This window comes from Pezoporus occidentalis, unplaced genomic scaffold, assembly GCF_034315485.1.
Source record: "Pezoporus occidentalis ecotype Australia unplaced genomic scaffold, CSIRO_AGI_Poc_V1 ctg126, whole genome shotgun sequence".
Lineage (NCBI taxonomy): Eukaryota > Metazoa > Chordata > Aves > Psittaciformes > Psittacidae > Pezoporus > Pezoporus occidentalis.
This window is the reverse complement of record NW_026913060.1, coordinates 1,453,732-1,467,104: the sequence shown is the minus strand read 5'-3', so window position 1 is coordinate 1,467,104 and position 13,373 is coordinate 1,453,732.

Genomic DNA, 13,373 nt, shown 5'->3' with positions numbered 1-13,373 from the left:
AGAAAATAAGACTAAGCTGATCAATACAGAGACTGCAAAACCTCCCTGCAATGAAGCAATACGGGAGAGGTGAATTCAGGGTGTGACAGAAAAAGAAAGAAGTGAAGAAGAAGGAAGAAGGAGTCACTGTCCAAGAAGTGAAAACTGCTATGTGGGAGGGCATGAGGTTGACCAGGACATAGAAAGCTGAGAGAGGATTTCAGACTGAAATGAAGCTAGAGAAGAGAAAATGTGGGGATGGGAGGAGGAGCAGGCAGGTATTCGAAGAGAAGGGAAAGAATGGTGGCAGCGGAGAGTCTCAGTTTAGGAGGCCTAAAAGAGCAAATATAGAGCAAGAAAGGAAAGAAGGGGGATTGAGAAATTTGTTGGAATGAGACAAGGAAAGGAACTTCCAGCAGAAAAGCAGAGAAGATTTGAAAGAAACAGAGAAATAGGTGCAAATAAAAAGAAGCTATTTAAAACCCAGGAGATATCCTTTGGGAGTGTCAAGGTGTCCTGGTTTCAGCTGGGATAAGAGTTAATTTTCTTCCTAGTATCCGGTGCAGTGCTGTGTTTTCAACTTTATTCTGAGAACAATGCTGATAACACATCATGGTTTTAGATGTTGCTAAGTAATGCTTACTCCAATCAAGGACTTCATTCTCATGCTCTGTCAGTGAGAAGGGGCACAGGAAGCCAGGAGGAAGCAGAGACAGGACACCTGACCCAAACAAGCCAAAGGAGTATTCCATACCACAGCAGGTCATGTCCAGTATATAAACTGGGGAGAGTCACCCAGAAGGGACTCGGGTCAGGCTGGATGTCAGTCAGTGGATGGCGAGGAATTGTATTATGCATAACTTGTGTTTTCTGAATTTTCATTTCTCCTTTTTTTTGTTGCTCCCTATTACTATCATCATTATTGTTTGAATTTTTATCCCTATATTTTACTTGCTTTCAGTTCTTATATTGTTCTTATCTCAACCTGTGGGTTTTACCTCCTTCCGATTCTTCTCCCAGGGTGGGTGAAGGTGACAGGGTGAAGGTGAGTGGCTGCATAGCACTTAGTTGCCTTCTGGGTTTAGATCATGACACAAGGGACTGACATACACTGAGGCACACACAACTTACATTATTGGTCTGGCTTCTGACAGGAGATTCTGCTTTTGTTTCATCCATAAACCCTGAGAAAAAGTCAAAACCATCATTAAGATGTGGCTTATTTTCCCCATTCACTTTCTCTGGGACAGAACAGCTGGAGAATAGTTCATAGGGAGAGGCGGGCTTGGACCTGTCTGACTTGGACAGGTATCTTCTCCATTCTAAAACCCCACAGTCCTGGCAGCTCCCTACAGTAGGGGACACATATAGCTGGCACACATATATTAAACCCACTGCTCCTCAGATCTGCTTGGTTTGCCTTTTCTGTGATTATATTACTTTACTTGTCTCAGAGAAGCTGGCAGGAACAAGCCTGATGGATGTGTTCAGATTGCTGTCCTTTCACCTCCACCCTGACTGCAACCTCTCACACCCATCCATCGATACCGAAGACAGCCTCTGCCTTGCTGCTGTTAATAACAAAAGGTGTTGGATGGGAAACCCGCAGACCCCCTGGTGCTAAAAGGGAAGATAGTTCTCTCTGGCTTGCCTGACCACCTTTCTCCAGGTTGGTTTTCAATCGACTTTTTTGCCTACCCTGGAGCACAGTGTTCAGGAGATGGACAAGCCTGTTCTTGCACATGAGTCTTCAATCTGTTAACTAGGCAAGCTGGAAACAAAAGGGGCCACAGCATTCAACTAAGATTTCTAAAGGGACTGGCTTCCTATTCCCCAAAGATAGCCTGAGATCCCACCAGGAAAGAGTAATTGCCGCAAGTTTGTTATGATCAGGCAAAGGGATTGCTGATTCACATTCTCCAGGCTCTGCAGTATGTGCAGATTGACTCTAGAGCTAAATTGCTACCAAACAGCATTTTACATTAAGGTCCCTAGACCACACAGCTGGAAACCTTGTGAGTTTACAATTTGTATTTCCTACAGAAGCTGCTGAGGGAACAAGGCTGGTTTAATCATTCTCAGCAGGCAGCACCCCCCAAACCATGAATGACCCCTTGGAAACACCTCTTTTCCCCACACCATTAAGGGAGTTTGATGTAGGTGACTGCACTGCGAGTGGCTATGTTGGCCAAATGAGTTCCAGAGATTACAAAATGAAAAAAGAAAAGTTAAAATAAATAATAAAAAAATCCCACAACAGCAACAAAACCAAACAAAAAACAACCTAGCAAACATACTAAAAAAAAACCAAACAATCAAAACTGTTTGGGACTAGTCTCTCACGATCATTACAGTACTGATTCCACTGGTCTTTACTGCAAGGCTTTATCACAAGCCATTTAAAAAAAGAAGGGGTGGGAGTAAAAGAATTATTTTTGCTTTAATTACCTTATCCAACTATTTGAGATGAAATAAAAGAAATATCAAGGGAAGGGAGTTTCTGGATGCAGAAGGGAATCCTCTGCTTTGAGAATTGATCAAACCTCCACAGAAGTTTTCCAAAAGCTTTCCCAATTTTTTGATCATTCCAGAGATCTTGTTTACAGCAGTACACTGGAATTCTGATCTTTAGAATCGGTACACAATTTTTTGTATACAGTCGGTATACAATTTTTTCAGTGCCCCAAAACAAAGATACAATCCTACAACAGTCTGCAACATACTTCATGCAAAATATCTGAGCATTAGCAGAACTTACTCTGCAAATCCAGATCCTTTCAGGAACTCGTAGAACCACCTGAACCATCAGTAAACTAGAGCAGTCTGGCAAAACACAAATTCACAGTTGCTATTAAGATGTTTTATCACAGTTTCATAAGGTCAACACACACATTAGTATGAAAATTGGACTCACATCTGCTCAAAAGCAAGCTAAGGCCAAGTTAAAAATGTATCCAGTGCATAACACCTCTGCTTGGAAATCATGGTTTATTGGTAGTGGAAAAGTCCATTTTTCAAAAGGCCAAAACTGTAAAAAGAAAAATTCCCAGCAGTGTTGACTAACCTCAGAGTCCCTGAACAGCCTTTACCAATTACACATAGAGAAGCCCCTTCAAATATTAAAGAACAAATTCATACCTTCTCCTATAAATTATCTGCAACGCTCAAGAAAGGTGAGGTTTAATTTGCATTTGCTTTTCTCTCCCATACCTTTTTTACAGTTATCATATTAAAATGAGAATTGGAAATTTAACAAACATTTTTTCTCAACAGAGTAGAAATTTGAGAACATTATCAGAGTCTGCTCATAAATTCAATAAACCCCTAAACTTTTAGTAGGATCATTTAGATACTACATATGTGTATGTATCAGCACAGTTGAGACTTAGGGGCTCACGGTTGAATATAATAGGCTTAACATGGTTTGCCACATGATCTGGCAGCAAAAGACTTTCTTGGTATGGCAATTTAGACACCCTTTCTTCAGTCCATGTTCTTACAAGGGCTTAATTCCTTACTTCTTACTAAGAAGACAATACAGCACACAGATGTTAGTCTGATGCCTAGATGGCCATGGCCCCAAAAAGATGGGTAAAGGACCTGAGGGAAAGAGACCAGAGACTTGTTACTCCTTTTTAACATTGCAGCTTCAAGGGCATGAACACAGCATGCTCAGATCCTCTGAGACAGGATGTAGTGGTACTAGGGTTTCAGAGGAAGGATGTATGGTTGTGGGGAGGGCTTTGAAATATATGTGAGAGAAGCCCAACTGCTTTGCCAGCATCAAGTAGAGCACTATTCTCAGCATGCAGGTAATGAGATCACACAACATTAAAAGTCAGTTAAGACTTTGAAGCTCTGAATTTACAAAGAGAAACTAATTCTTACAGTTTTTTCCTTTCCAAAGCTAGCATTTCTGGCAGGCACCTGAAAAGAAATGCTAACTAGACGTAGAGTAAATATAAACAATTACTGTGCTTTACCCATGTGTTATCCCAGCGGTACTTGGCATTTTAGGAGTTTAAAGTTTAATTACATTTTTGCTTTTGGTACATTGGATAGCCATTCACCTGTGAAGAAAAGCGTCTGAGAGGGTTTCAAGCTCATTTAAAACACTCAAAAGCAAAAATTGCTGAAGCATGTAAGGCTGGCTCTGTGTTTTGATGTGCTATAGAATAATGTATGGAATTATTTATACATTCACTAAGTGGTGCATTCTCATTGTGCTTTCAGAAAACTTGCAAACCCTATTGGCCCCATCTCAGGGCACCTTTTTCTCCACACTTGCTAATGTTTCCAGTAATACATTGAATTTTTCCTATCCCCAACGCACCACTGGGTGGAAGGAGGCAGATGTTACAAAAAAAGGGGGAAAGATGATCAAGAACATTTTAGTCCCTCTGTTGTTACAGAATTGCTTATTTATTCAGATTTTCCACTCGCAGCTTCTCCAATCACCTTGGTTTCTGACGCCTTTCCTGCTACTCCTTCATGAGACAGGAAGATGGGGACCCATCACACTGAATATCTCTGAAGGAGTTCATTTGCAAGGAACCCTCAGTACAACATTAGGCTCCAAAGGTCATGTCAACAAGGTCATAACATGCTCCTCAGAAGTCTGTCATTGCAGGCTGTGTTGAGGGGACAGAAAGAGCCATGTAGGCAGCTCTTGATTTTCATAATGGGCCACAGGGTGTTGACAAAAGCAAAAAGCCACCAGTGCTACCACTCCGTTTGAACAAAACCATGGCCTTGAGCTGTGCCCCCCCACCACCACAGCTGAGTTAGTGGGGTGGAGCATTTTAAAACAGTCCCATTGCCCAAGAGGAAAACAGATGTGAAAAAAAACTGCAACTTCCCCTTCAGCAGGGAGCTGACATCGCCAGAGCCCTACCCTGGAGGAGGTGCCTGGAAACCAAAAGGCACAGCATGAGATAGAGGAAATAAATCCATGCAAGTGTTTTATAGGTCAGAAAAAAGCAGACATACATCATACCACACTCCCACTCCGGTGATGTTAAGGCAAGTGGTGTCTGCTCAACACGGCAGCAACACAGGTTTGGAAATGCCTTACTATGGTGCCTGCATGGAGCTGATGGCTAGGGGTCTTGAGAATAGCCATCACCATGAATCAGTGCAGAGGATTCCTACTCACCCTGGTTACATCCTAAGCCCTGCTGCCTGCATGTCATTTGCTTCCTCCATCCCTCTCTTGCTGTCCTCAGCACTTGCCTGCTGCCACAGGCAAGGAGCCCCTGCTGCGCTCAGCGTCCACCAGCCTTCACTCCGGAGTGGGTGAATTGATTTCACTAACATACGTCTACAAACAGAGTTTTTTCTGCTGTGGTAAATCAACACAGCTCCACAGGATCAGACCAATAAAACACAAAGCAAGCTGGGGGTCTATTTCCTGTGCCTGAAGGGTGCTCCATCACACCAAGCTATGATTACTACAGCTCCACACCAGCAATCTCTTCCATTTCTCAGGTCCAGTCTCAGTGGTGGGGTGTAGGAGCACGTGGTTGTTTGTTTTAATCTAATCACCATTTATTTTCAGTTATCCAGGGAAAAGAGAAAATCTTTCACACACACAAAGCCCTGTATTTCTTCTAGCTAAGAGTAGGTCGGTTGCAGAAACACAAGGCCTGGCAGCACAAGTTCTGATTTGGGGGAAAGATGGGAAATGTGCAAGAAAAGTATAAAATAAGAAGAGCATAAAGAAGCAGAAGGAAAGATATATCCAAGCAAAATGGCTACAAAAAAAGTTGATTTCTTAAACATATATGTATACATATATGACTATATGTAAAGTCTCTGTGTAGCTATATATAAAGGTATACATGTATGTATAGAAAATGCCTCCCTCATCACGTGTAGGGTTCATTAGGAAAGCCATTATTTTCATTCTAATCTGTGAAGGAAATATGCACCCAGTGTGATTTTTCAAAGAATCTAGGGGGAGCATTTGATGACACTAACTCCCACACTGCTTTCTCTGGCTTTCAGTGAGGCTTTTGTCCTCACTCAAAGCTGTCCATGGGATTCACACATGCACACACATATATGTGCTCTTTATCTCTTTGCTCAGATGCTTGAAAGTCTGTCCTGGCCAGCAGCTACCCTCTAAGACACAAGGAAAGCTTGTCTTTCGGCAGCAAACTTTGCGAGAGGCCTATGGACTTCCTCACTGTTGTTTCAGTTTAGTTACTTTTTGTTATTTAGCTGCAGAAAATAGTTATGGACGTCCAGCTCCTCACAGTGCCTTTCAAAAGCATTTCAAACATACCCCACTGGGCTGGGATAGCTGTTTTTTTTCCTTTATAGGAAAAAAATATATATAAAAAGGAAAAAAGACAATTAAAAAAAAAGTAAGAGAATCCTTCTGCTCCTTTTTTTTCCACCCAAAGGGTGTCTTTTAAAAAGCCATGTGCATTGCTGACCAAAGTTTCATGGCAAAAAGGCAGTATCTCCCCCACTGCCAGCAGCATCCAAGCCTCACTGTTGCACAGGGAAAGGCTGCAGAGTTTAAGGCATTACCTTTGCTTCACTCTGCACTAGCTGGGGCAAATCCTAGTGTAGCATCACACCCTGCTTCTTTGTCACTGAAGAAAGAGAGGTTACAAGGGCACTTTCTTTTCAAAGTCACAAAGTCAAGTGTACTGTGCATCATGACCAGCTGCTTTCAACGGATTAGCAGGGCTCATTTGGAGAGCTTTAAACTAGATTCGAAGGGGGATGGGGTTGTAGCTGGGCTTGCCCCAGTGGGGCAGCACTCCGGAATTAATGAAGACTGGGAGGCCTCCTATAATCCTAGGGTGAAATCGGTGTGCTCAGCTCGCTCCCTGGAATGTCTGTACACCAATGCGCGCAGCATGGGAAATAAGCAGGAGGAGTTGGAAACCTGTGTTAAGTCAGGAGACTATGATCTGGTGGCAATTACAGAGACGTGGTGGGACAGCTCACATGACTGGAATATAGTCATGGAGGGCTATGTCCTTTTCAGGAAAGACAAGCCAGCCAGGAAGGGTGGTGGGGTTGCTCTTTATGTGCGGGACCAACTACAATGCACCGAGTTCTGTCCAGGGACAGATGACGAGCGAGTTGAGAGTCTGTGGGTGAGAATTAAGGGGCAGGCTGGCAGGGGGGATACTGTTGTGGGTGTCTGTTACAGACCACCAGATCAGGGTGAGGAAGTTGACGAGGCCTTCTACAGGCAGCTGAGAGCGGCCTCACAGTCACAGGCCATGGTCGTCGTGGGGGATTTTAACTTCCCTGATGTTTGCTGGAAGGACCACTCGGCAACCCAGCCGCAGTCCAGGAGGTTCCTCCAGTGTATGGATGATAACTCCGTCCTGCAAATGGTGGATGAGCCAACCAGGAGAGGAGTGCTGCTGGATCTCATCCTCACTAACAAGGAGGGTCTGGTTGAAGCAGTAAGGGTTGAGGGCTGCCTTGGTTGCAGCGACCACAAGATGGTGGAATTCAGGATCTTGTGTGGTAGGACTAGTAGAATACCAAGTAGAATTGCAACCCTGGACTTTAGCAGGGCAAACTTTGGCCTTTTCAAGCAATTGCTAGGGGAAATCCCATGGGCAAGGCTGCTTGAAGGTAAAGGGGCCCAAGATAGTTGGTTGGCATTCAAAGATTGCTTTTTCTGAGCTCAAGATCAGAGCATCCCGGCACGTAGGAAGTCAAGGAAGAGGGCCAGGAGACCTGCGTGGCTAAATAGGGAATTGCTGGGTATGCTCAAGTGGAAGAGGAGAGTTTACAGGTCATGGAAGGAGGGGCTGGCCACTTGGGAGGAATATAAGGCTGCTGCTAGAGGATGTAGGAAGGCAGCTAGGATGACTAAGGCCTCCTTAGAATTAAACCTGGCGAGAAGGGTCAAGGACAGCAAAAAGAGCTTTTTCAAATACATGGCAGACAAAACTAACACCAGAGGCAATGTAGGCCCACTGATGAACAGGATGGGTGCCCTGGTGACAGAAGATACAGAGATGGCAGAGTTACTGAATGCCTTCTTTGTCTCTGTCTACTCTGCTGCAGGCAGTCCTGAAGAGCCCTGTACCCCTGAGACCTTAGATGAAGTCAGGTCAACAGAGCGGTTTGCCTTAGTCGATGAGGAATGGGTTAGAGACCAGTTGAGCAATCTGGACATCCATAAATCCATGGGTCCAGATTGGATGCACCCGCGGGTGCTGAGGGAACTGGCGGAAGTCATTGCTAGACCACTCTCCATCATCTTTACTAAGTCTTGGGAAACGGGAGAGGTGCCTGAGGACTGGAGGAAAGCGAATGTCACTCCAGTCTTCAAAAAGGGCAAGAAGGAGGACCCGGGTAACTGTAGACCGGTCAGCCTCACCTCCATCCCTGGGAAAGTGATGGAGCACCTTATCCTTGGTGCCATCTTAAGGCATATCAAGGATAAGAGGGTTATGAGGGGCAGTCAACATGGCTTCACCAAGGGGAGATCATGTTTGACCAATCTCTTAGCCTTTTATGAGGAAATAACACGGTGGATGGATGATGGCAGAGCGGTGGATGTGGTCTACCTTGACTTCAGCAAAGCATTTGACACAGTCTCCCACAGCATCCTCACAGCTAAATTGAGGAAGTGTGGTCTGGATGATCAGGTAATGAGGTGGACTGCGAACTGGCTGAAGGAGAGAAGCCAGGGAGTTGTAGTCTATGGGGCTGAGTCTAGTTGGAGGCCTGTAACTAGTGGAGTGCCTCAAGGGTCAGTGCTGGGACCGGTATTATTTAATATATTCATCAATGATTTAGATGAGGGAATTGAGTGTACTATCAGCAAGTTTGCTGATGACGCTAAGCTGGGAGGAGTGGCTGACACGCCAGAAGGCTGTGCTGCCATCCAGCGAGACCTGGACAGGCTGGAGAGTTGGGCAGGGAATAACTTGATGAAATATAACAAGGGAAAGTGTAGAGTCCTGCATCTGGGCAGGAACAACCCCAGGTTCCAGTATAGGTTGGGAAACGACCTGTTAGAGAGCAGTGTAGGGGAGAGGGACCTGAGGGTCCTAGTGAACGACAGGATGACCATGAGCCAACACTGTGCCCTTGTGGCCAAGAAGGCCAATGGCATCCTGGGTTGTATTAGAAGGGCGGTGGTTAGTAGGTCGAGAGAGGTCCTCCTTCCCCTCTACTCTGCCCTGGTGAGACCCCATCTGGAATATTGTGTCCAGTTCTGGGCCCCTCAGTTCAAGAAGGACAGGGCGCTGCTGGAGAGAGTCCAGCGCAGGGCAACTAAGATGATTAAGGGAGTGGAGCATCTCCCTTATGAGGAAAGACTGAGGGAGCTGGGTCTCTATAGTTTAGAGAAGAAGAGACTGAGGGGTGACCTTATTAGTGTATATAAATATATAAAGGGGGAGTGTCACGAGGATGGAGCCAGGCTCTACTCAGTGGCAAACAATGATAGGACAAGGGGTAATGGGTACAAACTGGAACACAAGAGCTTCCACTTAAACTTGAGAAGAAACTTCTTCTCAGTGAGGGTGACGGAACACTGGAACGGGCTGCCCAGGGAGGTTGTGGAGTCTCCTTCCCTGGAGACATTCAAAACCCGCCTGGACACATTCCTGTGTAACATTATCTAGGTGTTCCTGCTCCGGCAGGGGGATTGGACTGGATGATCTTTCGAGGTCCCTTCCAATCTCTAGCATACTGTGAACTCCTTGGAAACCTCTCTGAGAAAACATGGTGGTTGGGATCCTAATTCATACATGTTAATCCATACCATAACTACAAAGTGCTCTTCCAAAAATGCTCCAGAGAAACACCCAGGACTAAGCATGTGCAGCGACTACCTACACTCCTAGGATGGACAGTCCTGCCAGGTCCTGCCTGAAGGGCAAACTAGGTATCAACATGAAGTTTCTCACAGATCTGCAGAAGAAATGAGGTTGTTTGCAAGATCAAGTTGCATGCAGGCCACTGAATCTTGGGCAGGACTGGACTGTGGCACCCAATCAGAACCTATAAACATATATAGAACCAGAAAACTACCAGCTTACATGGGACTACCAGGATGATGAGTGTTCTGTCTTGCTGCTATCCAGCTTTCTTTTCTGAGGACTCACTTCTCATCACTGGTGTGAATTGTCCCCAGTTTGCACCACGGAGTTGAAACTGTCTCTAATTGAGGTTCTGTCAATTAAATCGCAAGACTCCAATCCTAACAGGGCTGCTGCTGACATCAAGAAAAGGGATAAGGGGTGTTGTGAGATCAGCCGTTTCTACAGCAAGAGCCAGATGAGTGAATTTTAAGGCACTGGAAAGTTATCTCAAATATGATTTATAATCATAGCTGTTAATAGAGCAGCTCCAATTAAAAAAAAAAATAGAACAGCTTTGACAGAAATAAAGGCAACTACAAAATAAACTTTCAGAGGAAATAATATTCCCATGTAAGAGCCTGAAACCAAATCTAGACTGCAAAGAAATAGTTTTCTGAAAAACCATGCCACAGCCCATTGTCTGGGTCATGCACATCAGCTGAACTGTGATTCTTGGATCTAAAGGCATCAGTCACTCCTGTCAGAGCAGCCTTAGTTCTTGTGGAGCAGGAACCAGTATCTAATCCCTGCAAGGGGACATAGTCAAGTTTGGTCAATATATTATTTTCTGTGTCTGTACTGACAGCTGGATTGGATCCTAGCCCCCTGCCCACCCTCTGATTTACTGAAGCCTTTTAGCAACCACATCTTTGCCTCAGCACAATGGTGCACCAGAATTACCAAGCCCTGCTGAGATCCCCGGAAAAGGGTTGGAGTATGTCAGGGCAGCAGTAGCTATAGGGAGAAAATGCCAGGTTTCTGTCAGTGTCCAGTTAGAGGCATTATGGAAGCTTTGTGGGAACCTCTATGAAAAATGAGCTAGGTAAACCTCTCATGCCCCTAAGGCTGATTGAGCACCTGTCCAAGACTGCTGTCACCTGCAACTGGATGTAAAGAGTTACAAGAGTTTCGTAGCTGAATTAAGATCCTTTGCCCTTGGCCAGAAGTGGATACTCACTTTCCTATCTTCTCAGAGAAACTCCTGTACTGGACCGCCAAAGGACCAATATTGTGTTCAGCTGCAGTGACCTGTCTTGGTTCATTATGTGAAAGTCACCATAGCCACGCTGCAGGCTCACACATCCTCCAACCTGGAAAAGCATAGCACAGAGTCAGGGCAGCAAGAAAAAAGATAGTTCATTGAAAGTCCTCCCCAAGCTTAACTAAAATCAGCAAGCTGTTAATCCACCCAACAGACACACAAACCAAACCCCACACAAAGCTCAAGCTCCAAATCAGGTTGGAGCAGAAGACCAAGCTGCTGATCAATACACAGAAGCTGGGCTACAGTAATTCTCCTGAGCCCATGGAAACATCCCAGATAATACAGCATGGCTTTAAAAAAAAACCAGCCAAACAAACAAACAAACAAGAAAAAACTGAAAAAAAAACAACCAACCAAAGAAGTTTCAGCATACTGCACCAGTTGCACAGTAAGAACATGTGAACAGAGGGGCAGTCAGCAATGCCCAACTGCCTCCCAGTAACACTGAGCTGCTTTAATGTGGAAAATTGTCTAAGCCCCATATTTCATAGTATCTCTTAATATGCATGCTGGAGGCTGTTTCCAATGTTAGGATGTGTAGTTTAGGGCTCTTCTGTGGGCTCTTATAGAGCACAATTTATTAAGTTTGCTGACAGCACCCTGTGCAGGTGCCGGGGAGGATCACAGGCATTGCCCTCCGTGCCAGGAAGATATGCACCACTCCTCTCAGACAATCTTTCCAGCCTCTCGAATTGTACAGGAGTGATCCCTATGCTGTTTTATCCATTTTAAAGTCCCATTAAGGCTGACGCTTATGCAAATGTAAGTATCTCATCATTATTAAAAAGGACATTTAACTCTGAGCTCCTAAAAAAAAGAATACATGTGCGCTGTCATCATCCAGGAGCCTCTCAGACACCTTCTGCCTGCTGAGACAAATGGGTCATTTCCATCAGCCACCCACCTTCTTCCCTGTGAGAGCATGGGCTGCCTGAAGAAAGGGCTGAGGAAAGCCAGAGACATATTGACACTGACTGACTTGTTCTGTGTCTGCACCATGGATGGACAGACAGACATTTTAATCTTCATTAGCAGAGAGCCCTGCATCTGAGAGGGAAAAATTGAGCACTAGGAAAGGACAGAAGAAGCCTGAAAAATTAACACAGGGCCACCTTCCCATGCTTTTCTTGTCCTATGAGGAAAGGATACTCTGATAAGGACTATAAAGGAAGCCCCCATTTTGCAAGAGATGTCAAGATGAGCAATTTTCCCCCATGCTCTTTCACAGATGCCCCTAAATGATAGTTGTGGAGTCTTAAGCTGTCATCCCTTTCCTGGAGTCATTTGCAGTTACTTTGCCTATGCAGCTGGGTTTGGACACATCGAATGATTGGTTAAGTGATCTCAAAAACCTTCGAAAGGTGACTTCTAGCACTGACATCATTGCAGAGAGGGGGAACCGAGGCCTAACATAGTGAGAAGGGACCTTACCTGCGGACTGAAACATAAAGAACAACTGGAGCTGGTTTTGCAACCACAGAGTAATTCAGGCTTCATACTCCAGGCTGGTGCTGGGTATCTGCTGGCACTGTCAGGTTTTGATCCTGCAAGGAAACAATTCTTTGATCAAGAGATTTCCTATACACATTTATCTGGCATGTACACATGGAATTAGTTATAACTGCCTCCAATCTAAGCCACATGAAGTCATTAAAATTCATTCCATTTAATGGCAGTGAGTGGAAAACAAACCCAACACCTGCAAGTCAGAGAAAAATCAGTAGTCACAATACTTTACATATGCCACCCCACCTTGAAAATTTTGCTCAAGCTTTAATGTGCAAGATATGAATTAAAAATGAGGATTTCTTTGCTCAGACAGATCTTCCCTGGTGAGGAGTCAAGAAGAGAGACTCAGGAGAAGCCAGTGCCCCGTTAACCTCATTGTGGCCCACGGTATCACACAGAAGCACAGAAGGAAAGGCATGATGGCACTAAAAGTGGTCTCTTCTGAGTCCCACCTCAAGGAAGGGCAAGCACACAGGTTTTTACCTGATAAGGGCTAGGCGAGCAAGCAGAGGCTGCAGACCACACTTTGTCAGGGAGCTGGGGGACAGGAATAACAGAGAAACCCGGCTGCCAAGCAGGCACATGCTTATGGAAAGAATAGCCCAATAAGCTGCTGAGGTCCAGCTGCAGTTGCCAACCTCTGCTCAAGACCTCTATAAATCAACCAAAAGCCGCCGGGTAGGGAAGAGAGCCTGAAAACATGACAGCACATGTTACTTGCAATAGCCCATGACATTGCAGCCTCTCCCAGCTCTGAACTAGAG